The sequence below is a fragment of the Stegostoma tigrinum genome, chromosome 7 (genome assembly GCF_030684315.1).
Source record: "Stegostoma tigrinum isolate sSteTig4 chromosome 7, sSteTig4.hap1, whole genome shotgun sequence".
Lineage (NCBI taxonomy): Eukaryota > Metazoa > Chordata > Chondrichthyes > Orectolobiformes > Stegostomatidae > Stegostoma > Stegostoma tigrinum.
Genome location: NC_081360.1, coordinates 101,330,850 through 101,358,033, shown reverse-complemented (window position 1 = coordinate 101,358,033; position 27,184 = coordinate 101,330,850).

Here is a 27,184-nt window from a genome sequence, read left to right as displayed (position 1 = left end):
CTCTAATAACCTTCTCCAAGTATGTGGAGAAACTGCAATGCTCTTTAGCTGGTGGAATGATTAATCAGCCATGTTTTTGTTCTATGGGCTGAATGGAACAGTGAGCTTGAGTCATGTTGTGAGTATATCGTTAATATTCTGGCCATCAGCTCCTCCAGCACTGATTTTTCACTGTGGGGCTAAGAATAGGACGTTCCAATGGGACTTGAGATCGCTCCGAGAGCTGACCAGCTGTAGCACATCAGGGACTGTCAAGAACCAGGCAACATGAAGGAAAACCATTTGTGCCTTCAGAAAATACTTCTGATCAAAGCCACATCCAGTGGGCGGTGTCAGGATCCAACATTGCATCAAGTCCGTCATCAATCTTGTTTGTATTTTATTTCCTCTCTTGATGGTTCAAGGCTGAGATAGAGAGATTTTCAATCAGTAATTTTTTCGGGAAAAGGCATGCTACAGGAGTTTCAGATGAACCATGATTTCAGTGAATGGTAGAGTTAGTTCGATGGGCTGAATGGTCTCTTTCTGCTCCTATGTCGTATAGTCTTATGGTTATCCTGTTTCCTGAGTGGTACAGCTTAATATACTGAATCTAAGTGGCCCCAAGGTAAATTTCTGAACTTAATGAACCTCCAGATTAGGAGCAGGAGTAGGCCACTCGGCCCTTCAAGTTTTTTCTGCCATACAGTATGACCACGGTGGATCTGCCTGCACCCAATAAACTTTCAAAATCCCCCACCCCCAAACCCCCTCAATCGCTTAACAAGAATCTACCTACTTCCGCCACTAAAATGATCAATGTTACAATGTTATTGGGAATGCTGGGGGAATGTCAGGAAATTATTAGGAAAGCAAATGGAGTATCAGAAATTTGTTGGGAAGGCTAACGGAACATCAGGAATTTATGAATTGAAGAAGAGTCTTTCTACCATTGGTGTTCCTGGGATGAAATGAATACTCCCTGGGGCTCCCACAGTTTGGCAGTGCTGCAAGGGATTTAATAAAAAGGTCCAATGTGCAGATACATCTGCCCCGCTGTGAATTCTAGTTTTACAAACAACAAAGGGCTTTTTGAATTGCAGAAAGTGATGTCTTGGACACTTTGTGCCTGATCGGGTAACTGACATCATGAGTTAAGCTCTACCCATCAGAGTTTCGATGACGGCTCCTGGGAGGAACTATGCTGAGCTGTGTTGTGTGAGAATGTTTTTGACGTCATCTAATTCCTAAATTTGTGCCTGATGTCTCAGGCAAGGTGTACTGTAACTAGACACAAAGCTACTTGTAATAATCTTATTTTCTGCGTACAGTATCGAGATTCTGTCTCATACTTCACACGGGCAGTCTTCCCAACATGATCAGCAAGTTAGCAGGAACACTAATGGAATGTCAGGAATTTTTCGGGAAGGCTAACGGAACATCAGAACGTTATTGACTTGTGATAATTTGTCCCAGGGCAGAGTTTTGGCCACGTTTTGGAGAAAATGCAGGAGGTTGGTGCGGAGTTAAAATGTTCAGTCGAAGAACAAGTGCAGACATGATGGGCCAAATGGCCTCTTGTCCGTAACTTAACATTTTGGTGATTCAATGTTGTCTTTGAAGGTAGTCCACACAGGACATCAGGGGGAAAATTCCCCTGCACTTCTTCAAAAACAGTGGCGATAGCTTCTTTCCATCCATCTTCAAAGCTTCGCCTAGACTCCTCACCTGAAGAACCTGTAGTTCAGGCAGGTGTAGCACTCTCCCAGAGCATTGCACAGCGGCCCCCAGTCAGAATTTCCCAGCTCAAGGCCTGAGAATGGAACCCACAAAGTTCTAACCCAGTGGCCAGAACATTCACCTCCTGAGTCACAACAGAAGCCTCAGCAGGAATAGAACACCATGATTTTGTCTTCCTTTGATTGAATCGGAGGGAGTTCTGGCCGATAGCAGAAATAATGGGAACTGCAGATGCTGGAGAATTCCAAGATAATAAAATGTGAGGCTGGATGAACACAGCAGGCCAAGCAGCATCTCAGGAGCACAAAAGCTGACGTTTCGGGCCTGGACCCTTCAAAGGGTCTAGGCTCAAGACATCCAGCTTCACGCTTTGTTGTCTGGCTGATAGCAGATTGTTTTTCACACAAACGGCCTGTCACTAATCCATGTGTCCGGTTAATCAGTGTGACAGTGCTGTTGGGAAGTGGCCCTGAATTTCACAAACAGTCCAGAATAAAACACTTGGCAATTTTTTCTCCCAAATGTTTGTTTAGACTCAGCTGTAAATGCTGTCGGGGTGATGTGTGTTTCAGTGAGGCACTCTCAAATAGAAACTGGAATCCACTTTTCCTCCTTCACTCAACCTTGGAAAAACAATCAGCGGCTTTCCATTTCAGATAATCATTCCCTGCTCCAGAACTGGGAATACAGAGCTGGAATCTTTATGGGGCAAGTGCAGTGGGACTATTCTGTTAGGCATACGCTGACTGGGAGTGTGCAATAGGCAGCTTACAGTTTATTTTCATGATTTGGAGAAAGCTAGTGAAAGTACTGTGGCCACATTTGCAGATACCCCTAAAGTAGGTGGGTTGTGAGAGTGATACAGATGGTTTATAGAGAGATGTTGACCAGAGAAATAAGTGAACACATGGTTGGCTAATGAAGTGTAATGTGAAAAAAAGTGAAGTTGCTCATTTTGGAAGGGGGAACAAAAGAACAGGGGATTATTTCAATGGGAGAGAAACTGCAGAAAGCTGCAATACACATGGATTTGTGGGGAATTTGTGCATGAAACACCGGAAGGTCGCGCACAGGATGCTGCAGGTAATCAGGAAGGGTAATGGAATGTTGGCCCGTTATTTCAAAGGGTTTGGGGTACAAGAGTAGGGTAGCCTTACTGCACCTAGACATAGTGTTGGTGAGTCCACACCTGGAGTATTGTGGAACAAAAACAGAAATTGCTGGAAAAGCTCAGCAGGTCTGGCAGCATCTGTGCAGAAAACATCGGAGTTAACATTTCAGGTCTGGGGTCCCTTCCTTGGTTCCGTGTATTTGTGCCCAATCATTTCTTCTATCAAATACTCCCTACCGTACCCCACCTCCCATTTTTCTGCATAGAAGCCAATGATTTCCTAGCTGCCATCAGCTCTGAGGAAGGGTCACCGGACCTGAAATGTTAACTCTGATTTTCTTCTGTTCCAGATGCTGTCAGACCTGCCGAGCTTTTCCAGCAACTTCTGCCTTTGTTCATGATTTACAGCATCCACAGTTCATTCTGTTTCCTGGAGTACTGTGAGCAGTTTTGGTCCCTTATTTAAGGAAAGGTACCATTTCATTGGAGACCCCGTTCAGAGAAGGTTCTTTGGGGTGATTCCTGTTACAGACGGTTTGTCTATAAGCAAAGACACTATCACACATGCAACACGACCCCGTCAGAGAATATTGGATGATCACTGGAAGAGAAATGAATGCACAGGGTCGGCAGAAAATGCAGGAGATTGGCATGAAGTTAAATTGCTCAGCTGGAGAGTACGTGCCGACTTGATGGGCCAAAAGGCCCCCTGCTGAAGATGAATATTTTGGCGGTTCTGCGTTGTCATTGACAGTCAAGCCACAGCACACTCTGTTTTGACTCACCGACACAAACATTCATAATAAAATTTCTCCTGTACACTTGACACCGTTAAGCTGAAGAGGGTTCAAAAGAGATTTACCAGGATGCAGCCTCAAATGGAGGATATTTTGAGTTATAGTGAGAGCCTGGATAGGCTGGGAGACTAGAAGGTTGAGGGGTGACCTGGTAGAGATTTACAAAATCATGAGGACCGCAGATAAGGTATATGACAGCTGTCTCTCCCCTAGGGTGAGGGAGTTCAAAATGTACGTTTAAGGTGAGAGGAGAAACATTTATAAAGGACATGAGGAGCAACTTTTTCACACAGAGTGGTTCATGTGTGGATTGAACTGCCAGAGGAAGTGGTGGATGTGGGTACAGTTACAATGTTTAGAAGGACAAGTACATGAATAAGAAATGTTTTAAGGGATATGGGCCAAGCGCAGGCAGGTGGGGCTAGTTTAGTTTGGGATATGAACAGCGTGGACTGGTTGGGCTGAATGGCCTGTTTCTGTACTGTATGACTGAGTCTATATTAACAGGAAAAGACTGAGTAGATAAAGAGAAACTATTTCCACAGGTTGGAACTATGAACCACTCTCTGTGTGTAAAAAAAGTTGCCCCTCAGGTCAGTTTTAAATCTTTCTCCTCTCACCTTGAAAATATGCCCCCTAGTTTTGAACTCCCCCACCCCGGGGCAAGGACCCTTCTCAGTTCACCACATCTATGGGGATGGGCCAAAGCTAGGTATGTGCAGTTAGGCCACAGATTAGCCACGATCTCATTGAAGGGCAGAATCGGCTCGAAGGGCTGAAAGGCCTGCTCTTGTACCTGGGTTTCCATGCTGTATGACTCTATGACTCTTCCTAGCTACATTTCCCAGTTTGCTGCTCTCGCATTCTGCCCCTTTCTCAGACTTAGCACAAAATCAATGGGCTGAATGGCCTGCTGCTGCTCTGGAATGATTCAATGACTTGCAAAGGACTTTTGCAATCTATTAACGGCATGTCACCAAATATTCTTTGCGCCAATTTTGTTTTCTGGCACAGTCAACACTTGCATTCTGCAGTTTAGTTTTGCTTTCGAACGAAATGTTTTGGTTAGACCTCAGACATTCACCAGAGATTACTGTCAGGAAGGGAATGGAGTCACATATGGGCTGTGATGCCAAGTTTCTTTCCCCCAAGGGTATTATCAGTGAACAGTTTAATTTATCTGTTCTGGAGCTGTTCTCATAGAGGAAAATAGGAATGAACTTTGATTTTATTTTTAATCAAGCCTTTTTAAAAACTTTGTTCATGGGATGAAAGTACTGGCTAGGTAGCATTTATTGCGCATCGCTAATTGCCCAGAGGGCAGTTAACTGTCAACCACATTTCTGCGGGTCTGGAGTCACGTGTAGGCCAAAGCAGGTAAGGATGGCAGTTCCCTTCCCTAAAGGACATTAGTAAACCAGATGGGATTTTATGATAACTAATAGGAACATAGGAGTTAGGACCAGCAGTAGGCAATTTGTCCCTATGAGCCCACGCCGACATTTAGCGGGATTGTGGCTCATCTAATCCTGGTCTCAACTCCATATTCCTGCCCTTTATCCCAGCTTTCATCAGAGACGTACCCATTTCTTTCTTGAATCTGTTGATTAATTCCACCTACGCTGCGCTCTGGGGCAGTGAGTTCCACAGATTCGCAATCCTCTGAGAGAAGTCATTTCTCCTCACCGCAGTTTTGAACCTACCTCCTCTCACTCAATATCTACGGCCGCGTGTTCGAGACTGTCCCGCAAGGGGGAATACCTGTTCAACGCTTACTTTGTCAATGCCATTCAGCATTTATTTACCTCACCTTTACATAACTTACCTTCGTGAGCGTGAGCCCGCGGAAAGTGACTGCGCCGGATGGAGCCCCCAGGCTGTACACACTGATCCTGTGTGATCCAGCCAGTGGGAGTATTCGCAGATATCTTTAGCCTCTCCTTGCTACGATGTGAGCTACCCACCTGCTTCAAGAAGACCATCAACATCCCGATTGCCAAAGAAAAATCATGCAATGTGCCTCAATGACTACCGCCCAGTGGCTCTGACATCCATCGTTATGAAGTGCTTCGAGAGGCTAGTAACGGCCCACATCAACCCCACCCTCCCAGTTTGCTTCGATCCACCACAATTCACCTACCATCACAAAGGCAGACCCCATCTCGCTGAGACTTCCGCACACTTATGTTAGACTCCTCGTTATAGATTTTAGCTCCACCTTAAGACCACAAGACCATAAGACATAGGAGTGGAAGTAAGGTCATTCAGCCCATCAAGTCCACTCCACCATTTAAATCATGGCTGATGGGCATTTCAACTCCACTTCCCTGCACTCTCCCCGTAGCCCTTGATTCCTTCTGAGATCAAGAATTTGTCGATCTCTGCCTTGAAGGCATCCAATGTCCCGGCCTCCACTGCACCTCGTGGCAATGAATTCCACAAGCCCACCACTCTCTGGCTAAAGAAATGTCTCCTCATTTCAGTTTTAAATTTACCCCTCTAATTCTAAGGCTGTGCCCACAGGTCCTAGTCTCCCCGCCTAACAGAAACAACTTCCTAGCGTCCACCCCTTCTAAGCCATACATTATCTTGTAAGTTTCTATTAGATCTCCCCTCAACCTTCTAAACTCTAATGAGTACAATCCCAGAATCCTTCCGTTCATCATACGTTAAACGTATCATTCCAGGGATCATCCATGTGAATCTCTGCTGGACACGCTCCAGGGCCAGTATGTCCTTCCTGAGGGGTGGGGCCCAAAATTGGATACAGTAATTCCAACCAAACCCATCTCCACACTCCGAAACCGAGGATTCTGCTACCCTCTCTGTGACCGGACCCTTGACTTCCTGGCCCATAGACTGCAATCGGCAAGGATAGGCAACAACATCTCCTCCACCATAGTCCTCAACACTGGTGCCTCGCGAGGCTGTGTACTCAGCCCCCGAACCAAACTGCTTCTATAGTCACGAGTGTGTGATCTAATTCTGCTCCAACTCCACCTCCAAATATGATGACGATACCACTATATGGGGTCAGTTTTCAGGCCTCAACTATTTACAATCTGTTTGAATGATCTGCAAGTGAGGACAGAGAGTAACGGAGCAAAATTCACAGACGATATGAAACTAGGAGGGGAAGGAGCCCGTGATAAGCAAATTCACGGATAGACATTGATAGGCCAGGAGAGTGGGCCAGAACCTGGCAGATGGAGTTCAATGTGGATCAGTGCGGGGTTCTCCATTTTGGCCGGAAAAGTAAAAAGAAAAATTATTATTTAAATGGGAAGCAGATTCAAAATGCGTCAGTGCAGAGGGATCTGGGTGCCCTTGGACATTAATCTCAGGAAGTGTGTACGGAGGTGCATTTTGTATTAAGACAGCCAAACTGAATCCCAGCATTTATTGCAAAAGGCTGGGATGAGACAGAGAACAGGAAAGTGATAGAGAGCTTAGTGGCAAGGTGTAAAGACAACAGTCTCTCCCTCAATGTCGGCAAAACGAAGGAGCTGGTCATTGACTTCAGGAAGCGGAGTGGAGGACATGCCCCAGTCTGTGTCAATGGTGCTGAAGGGGGAGATGTTTGAGATAATCACATTCCTGGGAGGAAATATTACCAACAATCTGTCCTGGTTCACCCACTTTGACACGATGGTCAAGAAAACACAACCATGTCTGAACTTCCTCAGGAGGCTAAGGAAATCAACGTGTCCACAAGGACTCTTACCAATGTTTATAGATGCACCTCAGAAAGCATCCTATCCAGACACAGCACAGCTTGGTTGGGCAACCGGCCTGTCCAAGATTGCAAGAAATTACATGCAGTTGTGAACACAGCCCAGTCCTCAAAGCAGCCTCCCATCTATTGGCTCCGTCTATGTTTCTCCTGCCTCAGGAAAACAGTCAACATCATCAAAGACCCCTCCCCCCGCCCGGTTACAGTCTCTTCCATTGAGCAGAAGATGCAAAGATTTGAAGAAACATACCAACAGATGTAAGAACAGCTTCTTCCCCACTGTTATCAGGCTCATGAATGGACCTCAGGGCAGAGAAAGTAGCTGTAACACTCAGACATAGCAAGAGCTGCAGATGCTGGAGTCTGAGATAACACAGTGTGGGTCTGGAGGAACACAGCAGGCCGGGCAGCATCAGAGGAGCAGAAAAGCGGACGTTTCTGGTTGGGACCCTTCTTCAGAAATGAAGTAAATGAAGAAATAAATGTTTTCTGGAGAAAAGTCCCAACCCGAAACGTCAGCTTTCCTGCTCCTCTGATGCTGCCCGGCCTGCTGTGTTCATCCAGCTCCACACCGTGTTACCTGTAACACTATATTCTACATCTTGTACTATTATCCTGATGTACTTATGTAAGGCATGATTTGCCTGGATAACACAAAACAATACTTTTCACTGTATCTTGATCTATGCGACAATAAATAATGAATCAAATCAAATCAAATTCCTCCTCATTTTTCTGAACTTCGGCGAGTATAAGCCCAAGCTATTCAACTGCTCCTCATATGACTTCCCTTTCAGCCCTGGAATCAACCTGGTCAACCTCAACTGGTGCCACCTCATCCTTCCCCAAGTAAGGAGACCAAAACTGGACAAAATATTCCAGGTGGTCTCACCAACACCTTATGTACTGGTAACAACACTACTTTTATAATCCAGCCTTTTGCAATAAATGCTGGGATTCAGTTTGGCTGTCTTAATACAAAATGCACCTCCGTACACACTTCCTGAGATTAATGTCCAAGGGCACCCAGATCCCTCTGCACTGACGCATTTTGAATCTGCTTCCCATTTAAATAATAATTTTTCTTTTTACTTTTCCGGCCAAAATGGAGAACCCCGCACTGATCCACATTGAACTCCATCTGCCAGGTTCTGGCCCACTCTCCTGGCCTATCAATGTCTATCCGTGAATTTGCTTATCACGGGCTCCTTCCCCTCCTAGTTTCATATCGTCTGTGAATTTTGCTCCGTTACTCTCTGTCCTCACTTGCAGATCATTCAAACAGATTGTAAATAGTTGAGGCCTGAAAACTGAGCCCTGCGGCACCTGATTAGTTCTCTGATGAAGGATCTAGGCCCGAAACGTCAGCTTTTGTGCTCCTGAGATGCTGCTTGGCCTGCTGTGTTCATCCAGCCCCACACTTTGTTACCCTGCAGCGCCTGATTAGTTACAGTTCGCCATTCAGAGAAGGACTCATTTATCCCAACCCTCTGTTTTCTGTCAGCCAGCCAATCCTCTATCTGAGCCAACACTCTACCATTAATACCCTGGGATATAACCTAATAGACCAGAATTTTATGTGACACCTTGTCAAATGCCTTCTGGACATCTAGATATATCACACCCGCCAGATCTCCTTATCTACCTTGCTTGTTTCATCCTCAAAGAGCTCTAGCAAGTTTGTCAAGCATGACTTGCTCTTCATGAAACTGCACTGACACTGGTGAATTGAGCTTTGTTCTCCCAAATGTTCGGTGATCTCCTCCCTTATGACTGATTCCAACAACATCCCCACTGCAGTGGTTAAACTAATGGCATACGTCTTCCCACTTTTTGCTAATCTCCTTTTTAAGGCTGAAGTATCTGTTTCTGTGCTGTGTGACTCTATGACTCTGTTTTAAAAATATTTAAAGATCCTGCATCCACTGCCTTCTGAGGAATGGAATTCCAAAGGCTCACAACTCACTGAGAGGAAAAACATTCCTCATTTCCTGACTCTCCCTTATTTTTAATCTCTTTTCTTTTATTCCAGATTCTCCCATAAGAGGTAACATTCTTTTCACGTCCACCTGGTCAAGTCCCCTCACGATCTTCTCTGTTTCAGTTCATAGAATAGAATCCCTTCAGTGTGGAAACAGACCCTTTGGGCCCAACAAGTCCATACTGACCCTCAGAGCATCCCACCCAAACCCACCCCCCATAACCCACGTAAGCTACGCAGCCCTGAACACTACAGGCAATTTAGCATCCACCTAACCTGCGGGAGGAAATCGGAGCACCCAGATAAAAGCCCACACGGACACAGGGAGAATGTGCAAACTCCGCACAGACAGTTGCCCGAGGGTGGAATCGAACCTGGGTCCCTGGATTTATGCGTGCTAGCAAACCTAACCACTGAGCCACTGTGCTGCCTCTAATTCAGCTCAATACCAGGGGATACAGGCCCAGCCTGCCTGGCCTTTCCTCATATATTGCTGCAGTAAACCTTCACTGAACTGTTCCCAGCATCACCAATAGTTGGCACTGCTTGATACTAAGGAAGGATTTCAGGGTAGAGAGAATCTGGCAGGTGATGGGAGAGTAGAGCAGTCAGATGGAACACTTTGGGTGGCAGGATGCCCATGAGGCTCCTGTAAAAAACAGAGGGTTTCCATGTTGTAAACTGTGTGTGGTATTGAGGACTGAGATCGGAACACAAGGGGAGGGGAGTGTGGCAGGACAGGGAAAGGGAGCAGATGAAGGTTGATGCTGTGGCTCAGTGGTTGGCACTGCTGCTTCACTAGCACTGGAGACCCGGTTTCGATTCCAGCCTCGGGCGACTGTCTGTGTGGAGTTTGCACATTCTCCCTGTGTCTGCGTGGGTTTCCTCCCACAGTCCAAAGATGTGCCACTGGGTGGATTGGCCATGGGAAATTGCCTGTAGTGTTCTGGGATGAGGAAGCCATGCAGGGTTACAGAGATAGGGTAGAGGGCTGGGCTTGATGGGATAATATCTGAAGCGTCAATGTGGGCACACTAGGCCAAATGGTCTGCTTCTATGATGAATCACTTTCTCCTCTGTTAAGCCGCTCATATTAGAGGCAGAGTACTCAACCAAACGTCTTTATTAGATGTGATCTCAAATTGGACGGCACTGGCTGCATTATTCTGAGTGTGCCTGCAGTGCTAAGGACATCTAATTTAAGGTAATCAGCCAAGCTCATATAGTGGCTCAGTGATAATGCAGACTGCAGATGCTGGAGAATCCAAGATAACAAAGTGTGGAGCTGGATGAACACAACAGGCCCAGCAGCATCTCAGGAGCACAAAAGCTGACGTTTCGGGCCTAGACCCTTCATCAGAGAGGGGGATGGGGTGAGGGCTCTGGAATAAATAGGGAGAGAGGGGGAGGCGGACTGAAGATGGAGAGAAAAGAAGATAGGTGGAGAGGAGAGTATAGGTGGGGAGGTAGGGAGGGAATAGGTCAGTCCAGGGAAGACGGACAGGTCAAGGAGGTGGGATGAGGTTAGTAGGTAGGAGATGGAGGTGCGGCTTGGGGTGGGAGGAAGGGATGGGTGAGAGGAAGAACAGGTTAGGGAGGCAGAGACAGGTTGGACTGGTTTTGGGATGCAGTGGGTGGAGGGGAAGAGCTGGGCTGGTTGTGTGTTGCAGTGGGGGGAGGGGACGAACTGGGCTGGTTTTGGGATGCAGTGGGGGAAGGGGAGATTTTGAAGCTTGTGAAGTCCACATTGATACCATTGGGCTGCAGGTGTTTGCTGGGAATAACGTGTATTACTACACAGGGGCCCATTCTCTGCAAACAAGAGATATATGTCCAAGCCTTATACCTTTTTCCAAGGATCATACAGTGTGGAGCTGGAGGAACACAGCAGGTCAGTCAGCAGCAGAGCAGCAGGAAAGTCAATGTTTCAGGTTTACACCCTTAATCAGGACTTGATCGAGGGTCCCCACCCGAAATGTTGACTCTCCTGGTTCTCTGGTGCTGCTGTGTTCCTACATCTCCACACTGTATTGACCCAGACTCCAGCATCTTCAGTTCTTGCAATCTCTGAGAACCTTTCTGAAGGCTTGGGAAGCTCACCAATGGTTTGCCCGTGGCAATATCTTAGCTGTCAAGAGCTGACTTGCTAGCCAATCAGCACTCTATTCTCCTGTGGCAATAGCCTAATGGCATTATAGCTGGGCTGTTAATCCAGAAACCCAGGTAATGTTCTGGGGACCCAGGTTTGAATCCTGCTACGGCAGATGGTGGAATTTGAATTCAATAAATATTAGAGTTTTAAATATTAAAATATTAGAATTCCATAAATATTAGAATTAGGAATCTAATGATGACCATGAATCCATCGTTGATTGTTGGGAAAAACCCATCCAGTTCACCAGTGCCCTTAAGAGAAGGAAAACTGTCATCCTTACCTGGCCTGGCCTACATGTGACTCCAGACCCACAGCAATGTGGTTGACTCTAAACTGCCCTCTGGGCAATTAGGGATGGGCAGTAAATGCTGCCTGGTCAGCCGTGCCTCAACCTGTTAATGAATAAAGGAAAGAAATGAGTGTGAGGATTTGAAATTTGGTTTTCCGGTGTTTGTTCAGTCGAGTTAAGAGGAAAAGCTTCATTAAGAGGTTTCTCTCTCCCTTTGACAATAACCATTTCAATGTTTCTGACAAAGTATATGGTGAAGGACGATGGCCAGTGACGTAGGGAGTACAGCAATGTGTTCTGTTGGATGCAGCTGATTTCAGCTCTGCTTTGGAGTCTGTTCACAAATGCTTCACCGAGTTTCACAGATCAGATCCATTTTAGGAAGGTTCTCTCCCAACTCCCTGTTATGTCTTCCTTCTTAGGTCTTTGGTGAAACAAGTTGTTTTGACAAAACTCCCATTTGGTTGATGAATGCCTTTGGCACGCAATCCTGCTCCCAGAGTGCTGTGAGAGTCACCGCACAGTCAGATCGAGAGTTTGTGGCCATGTTCGCTCAGCTTTAATTGAATTTCACTGCAGCGGAACACCCAGAAAAATCTCCAGGAATGGCCTGGAGTCTTTGCCAATGGAAGGTTAATCCACACGACACTCCAAAGAGCAAAGTCTGGAGGTAATGAGTGCTGTAGATGTTTACCCTGATAAAGGAAAGACTCGCATTTATAAAGCACCTTTCACAGCCAACAGGCGTTCCAAAATTGCTACAATACATAAGGAGGCCATTCTGTCCATTATGTCTGCACAGGCTGTACTACCTATTACCAAACTCCAGCCTTTTCCCCATATTCCAACAATATTTCGATCTAAAAAAAAGTCCGATACCCACTTGAAGTCCTCAGTTGAACTCATCTCCAGCACATTTCCAGGCTGCACATTCCAGGCCCTAGCTATGTACTCAGTGAGAAAGGTTTATTCCACTTATCACAGTTGCTTCTTTTGATCATCACTTTAAATCTACACCCCTCTCAATTCTTTTTCTTTAAGAGTGAGAATGCCTCCACCTTGTCTACTCTGTGCAGCCCTGGCTCCTAATGATGAAAACAACAGGGAGAACAGGGAGAACGGGGAGAGTCTCTCTTCTTCACCGAAGCTTGTCATGCCTGGAACTGGTGTTATTCGTGGGTGCCATCCTGAGTACTTTGCAGCCAATGGACTATTTCCGAAGGGTTGGAATATTGGAAATGCAATCAATATTGTGTGCACAGCAGGACAGATGAGTGCCATGGGATCTCTTTTCTCCAAGTAGTCAAGCTGCAGTTCAACATCTCATCCAAACCCTGCACCCCTGGACCCTGCAGCACTCTCGCAGTCCCCCTCCCAGATTTGGAGACTCGAGCCCCGCTGTTGGAATTGAACTCAAAGCCATTGGATCAAGAACCAGGTGAGACATCCAGCCCCAGCACCAGGCTTCACACTTTGTTCTCGAGTTATAAAAATATCAGAAATGGTGGAAGCAAGGATCTTTTGCCTGAATTATCCAACTGGGTAAGAACGGGAATCCTTGCCCACCAATGGGAATAAAAAAGGTTGAATGGAGGGACATTGGTCTGACCAATGGATTGAATACCCAGTGGTGTGTGTGTTGGTGGTGGGGCAGGGGTTGGAGCTCAGAGTCCATGTGGTGAAATTTCCAAGATAGAATCCTCAAACCATACAGTGCAGTAGACCCATCAGCCCATCAAGGCTGTACGGCCACTCGTCCCAATTCCAACGATCGGCCCAAAACCTTGAAAGTGATTATGTTCAAACAGACCATATCATTAAAAGACGTGAGAACAGAACTATGCCATTCAGCCCATCAAGTCCACTCTGCCATTCGATACGGTCATGGCTGATCTGGCATCCTGAACTGCACTTTCCTGCCTTTCCCTCGTGATTCCTTGATTGACTAAAAATATGTCCATCTCAGTCCTGTCTTTTCTTACTGACCCAGGCTCGATAGCCTCTCTGAGGAGAAAAATTCCACAGATTCACTCCCCTCTGAGAGAAGAAATTCCTCCCCATCTCTGCCTTAAATGCGTGATCCCTCCTCTGAGATGATCCCCTCAGGTCCTAGACTCTCGCACAGGGAAACAATCTTTCTGCACCTACCCTCCACATCTAAGACCTTTCAAAAGGGTCACCTGTCATTCTCCTAAACTCCAATAAGTACAGGCTGAACCTACTCAACCTCTCCTCATAAAGCAGTCCCTCCTTACTCAGGATCAGCCAAGTGAACCTTCTCTGCACTGTCTCCAATGCCAATCCATCTTTCCTTAGATAAGGGACTTAAAACTCTTCACAGTATTACAGCTGAGGTCTGACCGATGTGCTGAAACTCCCTACTTTTATATACAATTCCCAGCGAAATAAAGGTCAACCTTCCAGAATTGGCAGCTGTAGTCAAAATATTGCAAAGGAGGATGTTCAGCCCTTCTAACCTGTGCTGCACTCGATCCTGTTTTATTCATGACCCAACTCCATCTTCCCTCCTTCATGTCCCCCAATATCCTCAGCCATCTAAAAATCTAATCATCTAAATCATCAACGTTTTAATTGACCCTCAGCATTGAGAGATATCAGAGGGGTGGGGAAAGAGTGCCACATTACTCCTTTCTTTTTAGGTTATGACCCCCTGTACCTCACACTATCCCTAAGGAAGGGAAATACCAGATGTCAGGCCATTTATAGGTGAGAAAACGCCCTTTAAATGTCATGGAAGTGTAGCAAGAACTTTAAGGAGCGTTTAATGAGGGAGAGAGATGTGGGAAGTTTAGAGGGACGGCTTCCAGAGTGTAGAAGCCAAGAGCTGAAGGTACAGCTGCCAACAGTGAAACCGTTAAAATGGAGAAACAAAATCAAAATTGCTGGAAAAACTCAGCAGGTCTGGCAGCATCTGTGGACAGAAAACAAAGTTACCCTTTTGGGTCCAGTGACCCTTCCTCAGAGCTGATGGTAGCTGTGAAAGGCTTGGTGTATATGTCAGAGAAGGAGTTTGGGGGGAGTGGGGAGGATGAAATGATATGTGGAGATGGAGCCGAGAGAGCGACAGAAAGAGAGAGAGAGAGAGAGAAAGAGGGAGAGAAACAGTTGGACTGACAATGGACTGGGTAAATGGCAGCCTGGGAGAATGAATCACTGTTAATGGGGAACATTAGGAGGTGGACAATGTTGTGTGTGGTAGTAGCCCATGTGGTAACAGGTCTAGGCAGGTTGGAGTTGGGATAAGGAGGATCACAAAAATGGAGGAACTATAAAATAAAAACAGAAAGAAGTTCTGAGGAAGGGTCTCCGGACCCGAAACATTAACTCTATTTTTCTCCTTCACAGATGTTGCCAGTCCTGCTGAGCTTTTTCACCAAATTCTGTTTTTATTCCTGGAGGAACTACTCCACATTTTCCATGTGGGGACTCTGCAATCTTCCAGACTCAATATCAAGTTCAAAAAGTTTGGGGCTTGAGCACCTTTTCCCATATCCCTTCTCCCTCAGCACTGACCCTCCAACAGTGCGGCACTCCCTCAGCACTGACCCTCCGACAGTGCGGCACTCCCTCAGCACTGACCCTCTGACAGTGCGGCACTCCCTCAGTGCTGACCCTCCGACAGTGCGGCACTCCCTCAGTGCTGACCCTCCGACAGTGCGGCACTCCCTCAGTGCTGACCCTCCGACAGTGCGGCACTCCCTCAGTACTGACCCTCCGACAGTGCGGCACTCCCTCAGTGCTGACCCTCCGACAGTGCGGCACTCCCTCAGTACTGACCCTCCGACAGTGCGGCACTCCCCCAGCACTGACCCTCTGACAGTGCGGCACTCCCTCAGCACTGACTCTCTGGCAGTGTGGCACTCCCTCAGTACTGACCCTCTGACAGTGCGGCGCTCCCTCAGTGCTGACCCTCCGACAGTGCGGCACTCCCCCAGCACTGACCCTCTGACAGTGCGGCACTCCCTCAGCACTGACCCTCCGACAGTGCGGCACTCCCCCAGCACTGACCCTCTGACAGTGCGGCACTCCCTCAGCACTGACTCTCTGACAGTGTGGCACTCCCTCAGTACTGACCCTCTGACAGTGCGGCACTCCCTCAGCACTGACCCTCCGACAGTGCGGCGCTCCCTCAGCACTGACCCTCCGACAGTGCGGCACTCCCTCAGTACTGACCCTCTGAAAGTGTGGCACTCCCTCAGTACTGACCCTCTGACAGTGTGGCACTCCCTCAGTACTGACCCTCTGACAGTGCGGCACTCCCTCAGCACTGACCCTCCGACAGTGCGGCGCTCCCTCAGCACTGACCCTCCGACAGTGCGGCGCTCCCTCAGCACTGACCCTCCGACAGTGCGGCACTCCCTCAGTACTGACCCTCTGACAGTGTGGCACTCCCTCAGTACTGACCCTCTGACAGTGCGGCACTCCCTCAGCACTGACCCTCCGACAGTGCGGCGCTCCCTCAGTACTGACCCTCTGACAGTGCGGCGCTCCCTCAGCACTGACCCTCCGACAGTGCGGCACTCCCTCAGCACTGACCCTCCGACAGTGCGGCACTCCCTCAGCACTGACCCTCGGACAGTGCGACACGCCCTCAGCACTGACCCTCCGACAGTGCGGCACTCCCTCAGCACTGACCCTCTGACAGTGCGGCACTCCCTCAGTACTGTCCCTCCGACAGTGCGGCACTCCCTCAGTACTGTCCCTCCGACAGTGCGGCACTCCCTCAGCACTGACTCTCTGACAGTGTGGCACTCCCTCAGTACTGACCCTCTGACAGTGCGGCGCTCCCTCAGTACTGACCCTCCGACAGTGCGGCGCTCCCTCAGTACTGACCCTCCGACAGTGCGGCACTCCCCCAGCACTGACCCTCTGACAGTGCGGCACTCCCCCAGCACTGACCCTCTGACAGTGTGGCTCTCCCTCAGCACTGACTCTCTGACAGTGTGGCACTCCCTCAGTACTGACCCTCTGACAGTGCGGCGCTCCCTCAGTGCTGACCCTCCGACAGTGCGGCACTCCCTCAGTACTGACCCTCCGACAGTGCCCACTCCCCCAGCACTGACCCTCTGACAGTGCGGCACTCCCTCAGTACTGACCCTCCGACAGTGCGGCGCTCCCTCAGCACTGACCCTCTGACAGTGCGGCACTCCCCCAGCACTGACCCTCTGACAGTGCGGCACTCCCTCAGTACTGACCCTCCGACAGTGCGGCGCTCCCTCAGTACTGACCCTCCGACAGTGCGGCACTCCCTCAGTGCTGACCCTCCGACAGTGCGGCACTCCCCCAGCACTGACCCTCTGACAGTGCGGCACTCCCCCAGCACTGACCCTCTGACAGTGCGGCACTCCCTCAGCACTGACTCTCTGACAGTGTGGCTCTCCCTCAGCACTGACCCTCCGACAGTGCGGCACTCCCCCAGCACTGACCCTCTGACAGTGCGGCACTCCCTCAGTACTGACCCTCTGACAGTGTGGCACTCCCTCAGTACTGACCCTCTGACAGTGTGAGACTCCCTCAGTACTGACCCTCTGACAGTGCGGCACTCCCTCAGTGCTGACCCTCCGACAGTGTGGCACTCCCTCAGCACTGACCCTCTGACAGTGCGGCTCTCACTCAGCACTGACCCTCTGACAGTGCGGCACTCCCTCAGCACTGACCCTCTGACAGTGCGGCACTCCCTCAGTACTGACCCTCTGACAGTGCGGCACTCCCTCAGCACTGACCCTCTGACAGTGCGGCACTCCCTCAGCACTGACCCTCTGACAGTACGGCACTCCCTCAGCACTGACCCTCTGACAGTTCAGTCCTCCCTTGGTTCTGCCTTTGGGAAGCCTCGTTTTACATTTTCCATTTGGGCCTGTGGATCAGTGACCTGATCCCACAATATTCGCTCACAAACATGGACACCTGCCCACGCAAACACAGTTTAAAAAAATGTCGAGATCTAAATGGACAGGTGCCGCAAGAACACAAGTGTTCCGTGGTGGGTAATGTGTCGGTGCTGTTCCGCAGGGATCTCTATTCCTGGCTGCCTCAGCTCAGCATTCAACATTCCTCTTGGTTTGACAACCGTATCCCTGTAAATAGAAATCGAAAACAGAAGGCATGTCTTTAACAGATGGCCCTTTGACACAGCCAGGCCTGTCACATCAGCAGCTGTGAATGCATACTCCTGTCTCCCTGAGTATGTACCAGAGAGTCACCCCATCCCTGTTTACTATGGCTCCAGGTATAATGCCCTTCCACACTCCGTAACCATTTGGCGTGCAGTCTATCCCTGCTACACAACATATATTCCACTTTGATCCTCGATATCATTCCGATGGAGTGCTGCACTGTCAGTGGCTCAAGGTTTTCAATACAATGTTAACATGCTGTCTCACCTGTTGCATCAGTCGGCTGTAATCGATCCCCTGTGGCTATTCTGAGATGAGCATTGGGTGGTTTTCTCCAGTGTTCTGTGTCATGTTTTGCGCTCAGCTTACAGCAGAGGCGGTGGGAATGTCACTGGTCCAGTAACCCATACCTCCAGGCTAATATTATCAGGTCTGACTCATTCCATTGCGGAGGGCAAACTGAAAACTGCCTTTGTTGTCCGGAGAACCCATCTGGATCACTGGTATGGGCTGTGTTCAACCCGCCATCCTTACCATACCGATCCTTCATGTGACCCGGACCCACTGCAGAATCGTTCTCCTGGAGGACCAATCAGCTCATAGACAACAAATTTTTTTTTTACAAGATGAGGGTATCACTGACCAGGCCAGCATTTACTGTCCATCCCTACTTGACCAGGGGGCAGTTAAGATTCACCCACATTGCTGTGGGTCTGGAGTCACGTGTAGGCCAGACCAGGTAAGGATGGCAGTTTCCTTCCCTAAAGGGCATTAGTGAACCAGATGGGTTTTTCCTGACAATTGACAATGGATTCACAGCCATCATTAGACTCCCAATTTGAGATAGTTATTGAATTCAAATTCCACCATCTGAGGTGGCAAGATTCAAACCCAGGTCCCCAGAAAATGGGTCTCGGCCCGAAACGTCATCTTTTGTGCTCCTTAGATGCTGCTTGGCCTGCTGTGTTCATCCAGCCCCACACCTTGTTATCTTGGATTCTCCAGCATCTGCAGTTCCCATTACCCCAGAAAATTACCTGGGTCCCTGGATTAACAGCCCTAGACCATCACTTACTCTTTCCACCTGCCGTGTGTGTAGGGCCTACATCCTGTAAAAATACAGGAGAGAACACAGAAATATTAAATCTGACTGCCTCGCTATGAGCACACCAATGAGGGCCCACTGCCTGTAAATCTGGTCATGCATTTTCCACATTGTGACTGCGACCAAACTTATGGAAATGTTTCATTGGCTGAGACACTCTGGGATGTCCCAATGTTGTGGAAAACATGATAAAAACACGAGAGCATTGTCGATTTGTGACCGGTTCAGTAAAAGCATGCGTTAGCTCTCTCCGGTTACGCCTCCCTGTGACTCCCTCCAGTTGTGCCAGCCACAACAGTTTCCCCCTCATATCATCATGCAATTCCCCTTTCGAAAACCTCAGTGGAATCTTTCACTCACAAGCACTCAGGCAGCACATCCCAGATCCTAACCCTTTGTCGTGTAAAAATGTTTCACTTCCTGTTGTTCTTTAGTTCTTTCCTCCATTTTCTGAAGTCTATCCCTGTGCAGGGTGCTCCTGAGATGCTGTCTGGCCTGCTGTGTTCATCCAGCCTCACATTTTATTATCTTGGAATTCTCCAGCATCTGCAGTTCCCATCATGCCTGATTTTCCAGATAGGCCTGGAATTTCCCTGCGCGTAGGCTATTTACCCTGTACCCGTCGGGGCAATAACTGGGGACATTGCTCAGAGTCTCCTCCCAGAGAGAGACATCTGCCCAATGCAGGGGGTCCACTGGGGTTTCCAGTTGGGGAGGGTGGGCCAGGGTGGTATGGGTCTGACGGGGGGTGGGGGGTTCAGACTGGGTCTGTGGTGAGGGTGTCGAAGAGAGTGGGAGCCATGTTGCGGAAGTGCTGGTGTTGGACTGGAGTGGACAAGGTTGTAAATCCCACAATACCAGGTTATGGCCCAACAGGTTTATTGAAATCACAAGCTTTCTGAGCGCTGCCCTTCTATCAAAGGAGTGTCCAAAGTGGGGTGAACAGAATTCAGCTCAATTTGAGGCTGCACCAGGGTTTTGTGGCGGTTCACCAGAACTCCTTTACTTTTGAACACTTTACTCCTTTGTTTGAAAAAGCTGGGAAAAATCCCGCTAACTTTTCAGGGCTTTCTCTGGCTGGAACTACAAGACCCTCCCCAGGGCACCCCTGCTCGTCTCTGTAAAGGGCCCCCTCTCAGATTCCTGAGCTCCAGTTCTGCCCCTTGACCATCCTCACTTCACTGGGCCACAAGTACAGAACAGATTAACACCTCAGAATCCCCTTTCCCAATCGCCTTCACCTTCTCACCTCCTTTGATGCTGATAGAACCTTAACCCTTTAACCATCTTCATTCTTCCTTCAGAGATAATGGGAACTGCAGATGCTGGAGAATCCAAGATAATAAAATGTGAGGCTGGATGAACACAGCAGGCCCAGCAGCATCTCAGGAGCACAAAAGCTGACGTTTCGGGCCTAGACCCTTCATCAGAGAGGGGGATGGGGAGAGGGAACTGGAATAAATAGGGAGAGAGGGGGAGGCGGACCGAAGATGGAGAGTAAAGAAGATAGGTGGAGAGAGTATAGGTGGGGAGGTAGGGAGGGGATAGGTCAGTCCAGGGAAGACGGACAGGTCAAGGAGGTGGGATGAGGTTAGTAGGTAGATGGGGGTGCGGCTTGGGGTGGGAGGAAGGGATGGGTGAGAGGAAGAGCCGGTTAGGGAGGCAGAGACAGGTTGGACTGGTTTTGGGATGCAGTGGGTGGGGGGGAAGAGCTGGGCTGGTTGTGTGGTGCAGTGGGGGGAGGGGACGAACTGGGCTGGTTTTGGGATGCGGTGGGGGAAGGGGGGATTTTGAAACTGGTGAAGTCCACATTGATACCATTAGGCTGCAGGGTTCCCAGGCGGAATATGAGTTGCTGATCCTGCAACCTTCGGGTGGCATCATTGTGGCACTGCAGGAGGCCCATGATGGACATGTCATCTAAAGAATGGGAGGGGGAGTGGAAATGGTTTGCGACTGGGAGGTGTCAGTTCGCAACAAACTACTGCACCTCCCAGTCGCAAACCATTTCCACTCCCCCTCCCATTCTTTAGATGACATGTCCATCATGGGCCTCCTGCAGTGCCACAATGATGCCACCCGAAGGTTGCAGGAACAGCAACTCATATTCCGCCTGGGAACCCTGCAGCCTAATGGTATCAATGTGGACTTCACCAGTTTCAAAATCTCCCTTCCCCAACTGCATCCCTAAACCAGCCCAGTTCGTCCCGTCCCCCAACTGCGCCACACAACCAGCCCAGCTCTTCCCCTCCACCCACTGCATCCCAAAACCAGTCCAACCTGTCTCTGCCTCCCTAACCTGTTCTTCCTCTCACCCATCCCTTCCTCCCACCCCAAGCCGCACCCCCATCTACCTACTAACCCTCATCCCACCTCCTTGACCTGTCCGTCTTCCCTGGACTGACCTATCCCCTCCCTACCTCCCCACCTATACTCTCCTCTCTACCTATCTTCTTTTCTCTCCATCTTCGGTCCGCCTCCCCCTCTCTCCCTATTTATTCCAGAACCCTCACCCCATCCCCCTCTCTGATGAAGGGTGTAGGCCCGAAACGTCAGCTTTTGTACTCCTGAGATGCTGCTTGGCCTGCTGTGTTCATCCAGCCTCACATTTTGTTGTCTTTCATTCTTCCTTCGTTGGCTCTGCACCAAATGGCACTAATGGGTATTGAGCTTTGGAACGTTAAAAGGCACTATCGAAATGCACCAACTCTCCAAACAGCATCCTATCCAGACTCACCCACCTCCCTACCTCATCCCTGTAACCCTGCATTTCCCATGGTTAATCCACCTGGATAGTAGGGGAGACGATGGCCCAGTGGTATTTTCGCTGGACTGTTCATCCAGAGACCCAAGTAATGCTCTGGGGACCCAGATTCAAATCCCTCCACGGCCCCAGATGGTGGAATTTGAATTCAATAAAATATCTGCAATTAAGATTCCATGAATCAATTGCCACGAAAAACCCATCTGGTTCAATAATGCCCTGTGGGGAAGGAAATTGCCATCCTTACCTGCTCTACCCTACATGTGAATCCAGACTCACAGCAATGTGGATGACTCTTAACTGCCCTCTGGGCAATTAGGAATGGGCAATAAATGCTGCCTGGCCAGCAATGCCCTCATTGAATAAAGGGAAAAAAAACACTACAGGCAATATGGCATGGCCAATCCACCCAGCCTGCACATCTTTGGACTGTGGGAGGAAACCCACGCAGACACAGGGAGAATGTGCAAACTCCACACAGACAGTCGCCCGGGGGTGGGATTGAACCCGGGTCCCTGGCGCTGTGAGGCTGCAGTGCTAAGCACTGAGCCACCGTGCCATCCCAAATTAGAGTTTAATTTCAGATTGAATCATAAAGGGGCCCCTACTTCTGTGATTCATGCATTTGTAGAAGCTCAAAATTTTTAACATCGTTATTATCTGTGTGAGAAGCTGAAGCCCCTGAGAACCCTATTGCTGGCTACTGCGGCCAGCTTCAGACTCGACCCACTACTGCCATCCAGTGGACAGCGTATGTGTTGCGTGCTGAGTCGGGGCAATGCTCTGGGTCACTTCCCACTCCCCATTTCTTTACTTGAGACCCCCCACCGCTTTGCTGGTCTACACTTGTACCTTGTGATGAATAGTTTACCAATACAATTCAATAAATCCTTTCTCTTCTCTTTCACCGTCTTTTTTTTTCAAATCTCGACAGATTATATAAACGAAAAGGGCTCTTGTGGCGACCTGGTACTGCCTGTGCCTTTGAGCCAGGAGACCGGGTCTTATAGACTTCCCCCCCAACTCCAGAGGAGTGTAAAAACATCTCTGAACAGGATGATTACATATCTTTATCAAAATCAAATGCCTATATTACCACAGAGTGTATCAAGCATCAACAATATTAATTTATATAGCACCTTTAACTAACATAACCTCCAAGACATTCAATGAGACAATATTTACTTTTATTCTTTTGTTGAGTGTGGGGGTCACTGGCTATGCCACCCATCCCTAACTCCTCTTGAACTGAGTGGCTCATTGGGCTGTATCAGAGGGCATTAAGAGCTCATCGCTATGGGTCTAGGGTCGTGTGTAGGCCAGACCGTTTAAGTCCAGCAGATTTCCTTCACTGACCAGCTGGATTCCAAACCATGCTCCCAGCTTCTCTGTCCCCCTCACATCTGCTCTGATGATGCTACTTTCCACTGGGTTGCCTCCAACATGACCTCCTTTTTCCTCAACCAAGGAATCCTCTCTATCGAGGTTGACAGGCCCTCAGCCGTGTCTGAACCATGCCCTGCACGTCTGCTTTCAGCCCGTCCCCTCCATCCCAGAACAATGATAGGATTCCTCCTTACCCTCACTTTGCACCCCACTAATTTCCATATTCAAAGAATCATCCTCCTCTACTTCCACCACCTCCAGTGGGATGCCACCACCAAACACATCTTCCCGTCCCCTCCCCATCGGTATCCCACAGAGATTGTTCCCTCCCTGAAACATTCCTCCATCACTCCTAACACTTTCTCACTCCCCCACGGCACCTTCCCATGAAATCTTAGATGGTGTAACACTTGCCCATTCACCTCCTCACTGTGTACGCCCCCAAACACACCTCCCAGGTGAAGCAACTTTTCACTTATACTTCACTCGCTTAGTTCACTGTTATTCACTACTCACAATGACGCCTACTTTACACTGACACTAGGGTAATCGCTTTGTAGATCACCTCTGCTCAGTCCATCGGAGTGACCCTGACCTCATCGTTATAATAAACCACCCTGTTCTCATGCTAATATTTCTATACTGGGCTTGCTGCAATATTCTAACCAAGTTCAACACAAGCCAGAAGAACATTTCATTTTCACTCAGACACTTCAGAGTCTCTAAGACACAACATTGAGTCCAACAATTTCAAAGTATGACCTCAGTCTTTCATTTTTCTCTTCTGTCCCACACCTATGTCTGGTTGCTGTCTGCAGAAGGGACTCATTTTCTCCTTTTCACCTGATCATTTGCACCCATTTTGCATCTCTATCACTTCTTTACCATTGTCATTATCAGTCCCTTCGGCTTTTGTTCTGGGCAGCATCACTATCTGTTCCACTCATTCCCCACCCCCACTCCATCAACAGCATAAGCAAAGACCCACCTTCTAGCAGCTCTGAAGAAGAGTCAATTGGACTCAAAACATCAACAAAGTTAATAGAGATTTTACAGGGAGAAAAAAGGCCCTTTGGCTCATCAAGCCAATCATTCTAATCTCCTTTCAAACAATAGTCCATAGACCATAGTCTTCCCTGCCATGACCTCTCTCTCTCCCCACTGACGCTGCCAGACCTATTGAGTTTCTCCAGCAATTTCTGTTTTTTTTTTAGATCTTCAGCATTTGCAATGTGGATTTTTATTAGAATGTGGAATGTGTTAGTTGACAATCGTCGGCATAGGCAGTGCACAGGTAGGCTCTTGTGATCCAGTGAAAGCGTCCCCATCTCCCAGCCAGGACAGGGTTTGCTTGTGGGGGTGGGGTTCCATTGTGGAACAGACCAGATCCCCTTAAAATATTTTGAGAAGATCCTAACTTTTGCCCATTTCTAGGGTAGAAGCGATGCGCTGTGTTCTGGGTGTGAAGCAACTGGTCAGGCTACTTTAAGAAAAGCACAATTTATTTAAACACTGTAGTTAAAATACGAACAAAAGAGACCAGAATTTAGAATAACATACCTCTTGGAACACTTAACCAAGTAATAGATGCAGTAGCTATGAATAATTAACTGTTCCAGTCTTACAACATCCCTTAAACACACACCTTGGCAAAAAGGTAAATTCAGACCCAGATTCTTACAGGCAGTTCTCCAATGCAGGAGGAAACAAGATCAAGACAGATTTCAGAGAATGTAGCAGCTAGGAATCATTTTACTGAAGTTCCAACTCTTCTGGGACCCAAACAGCTTCTGACTGCTGCAGCTAAAAAAAACTAGAAAGCTTGATCTGTGGGAACTGGTCACTCACTTTCCATTATTACACTGTTTTAGAAAAAACCTAGAGGTCACCTCTGGTTGTTGTGTTAGATTGCCTCCTGTAGCCACTTCAGTGCCTCTGCCTTTATAAGGTCTCTTAAAAAAAACACAGGACAAAATAACCTTTTCAAATCATCATCACACGGAAACCTACAAAATCCGACAGGACAGGATAAGCACAGGAAAGACATTTCCCGCTGACTGGGCATTGCAGAACTAGGGGTCACAGTCTAAGGTCACTGGAAGGCCATTTAGGACCGAAATGTGGAATTGGCTGAAATGTCTGTGGAATCCTCTGCCACAGAAATTGGTTGAGGCCAAATGTTTTCAAGAAGGAGTGAGATATAGTTTTTAGGGCAGAAGGGATCAAAGGGTATGGGGGAGAAAGTGAGAACAGGGGACTGAGTTGGACGATCATATTGGATGGTGGAGCAGGTTCGAAGGGCTGAATGGCCTACTCCTGCTTCTATTTCTCTATTTCGATGATTACTCAAAAAGCTCAAGCATGAGGCTCATTGAGCTGTCTCCGTGGCAGTTGTAGGACAATGGTTTGTGCCATGACGGTTGACTCTGTATTGAACGTTACCTGGTTTTGCTCAGAAGGTTCTACTACAGTCTCTGTCCCGTTCGCTGCAGAGGGAGGCAGTGACCTGGGAAGGTAAATGACCCACTGGCCTCTGTTTTGTCTGGCTCCTCTCCACAGCCAGCTCAGCTTTTGGTTTGTCTCAACTCTTCCAAACCAGTGCCCACTACCTTCATATTTCCTCTGTAGATGCGCGCAGTTTGTATTTTAAGATTATTATGAAGTAAATATCCCTGTAGCGGAGAAAGAAATACTGAACAAAATCATTAAAAAGAAACTGTCAGCTGCCCCCACACCTCCTCCGTCACCCCCAACCCAGGTCCCAAGATGACTTTCCACATTAAGCAGAGGTTCACCTGCACATCTGCCGATGTGGTATACTGCATCCACTGTACCCGGTGTGGCTTCCTCTACATTGGGGAAACCAAGCGGAGGCTTGGGGACCGCTTTGCAGAACACCTCCGCTCAGTTCGCAACAAACAACTGCACCTCCCAGTCGCAAATCATTTCAACTCCCCCTCCCATTCTCTAGATGACATGTCCATCATGGGCCTCCTGCAGTGCCACAATGATGCCACCCGAAGGCTGCAGGAACAGCAACTCATATTCCGCCTGGGAACCCTGCAGCCCAATGGTATCAATGTGGACTTCACCAGCTTCAAAATCTCCCCTTCCCCCACCGCACCCCAAAACCAGCCCCCTCCCTCCCACCCATCCCCTCCTCCCACTTCAAGCCACACCTCCACCTCCTACCTACTAACCTCTTCCCACACCCTAGACCTGTCTGTCCTCCCTGGACTGACCTATCTCCTCCCTACCTCCCCACCTATACTCACCATTACTGGCTCCATCCCTGCCTCTTTGACCTGTCTGTCTCCTCTCCACCTATCTTCTCCTCTAACCATCTTCGATCCACCTCCCCCTCTCTCCCTATTTATTTGAGCCCGCTTCCCCGTCCCCATTTCTGAAGAAGGATCTAGACCCGAAATGTCAGCTTTTCTGCTCCTCTGATGCTGCTTGGCCTGCTGTGTTCATCCAGCTCCACACCTTGTTACCTCAAACTCTCCAGCATCTGCAGTTCCTGCTATCCCCGTTACAGCTACATCAGTTTATAATTTTCGTAAAATCACTAAAGAGAAAATCAAAAGAACTGGAGAGAAATTATAGATAACAAGGTATAGAGCTGGATGAACACAGCAGGCCAAGCAGCATCAGAGGAGCAGGAAAGCTTGCGTTTCGGGCCTAAACCCTTCTTCAGATTCAGAAGAAGGGACCAGACCCGAAACGTCAGCTTTCCTGCTCCTCTGATGCTGCTTGGCCTGTTGTGTTCATCCAGCTCTATACCTTGTTATCTCACAGTCTCCAGCATCTGCAGTTCTGACTATCTCTGGAGAGAAATTATAGTTGACATTTGGGTCCAGTTACTAAACTGGAAAGGATTCAGAAAGGATTTACCAGCGTGTTGTCAGGGATGGAGGGTTTGAGATTTAAAAATAGGCTGAATAGGCTGGGATTTTTTTCACTGAAGCAAGCGTAGTTGAGGGGTGATCTTACACAGGTTTATGAAG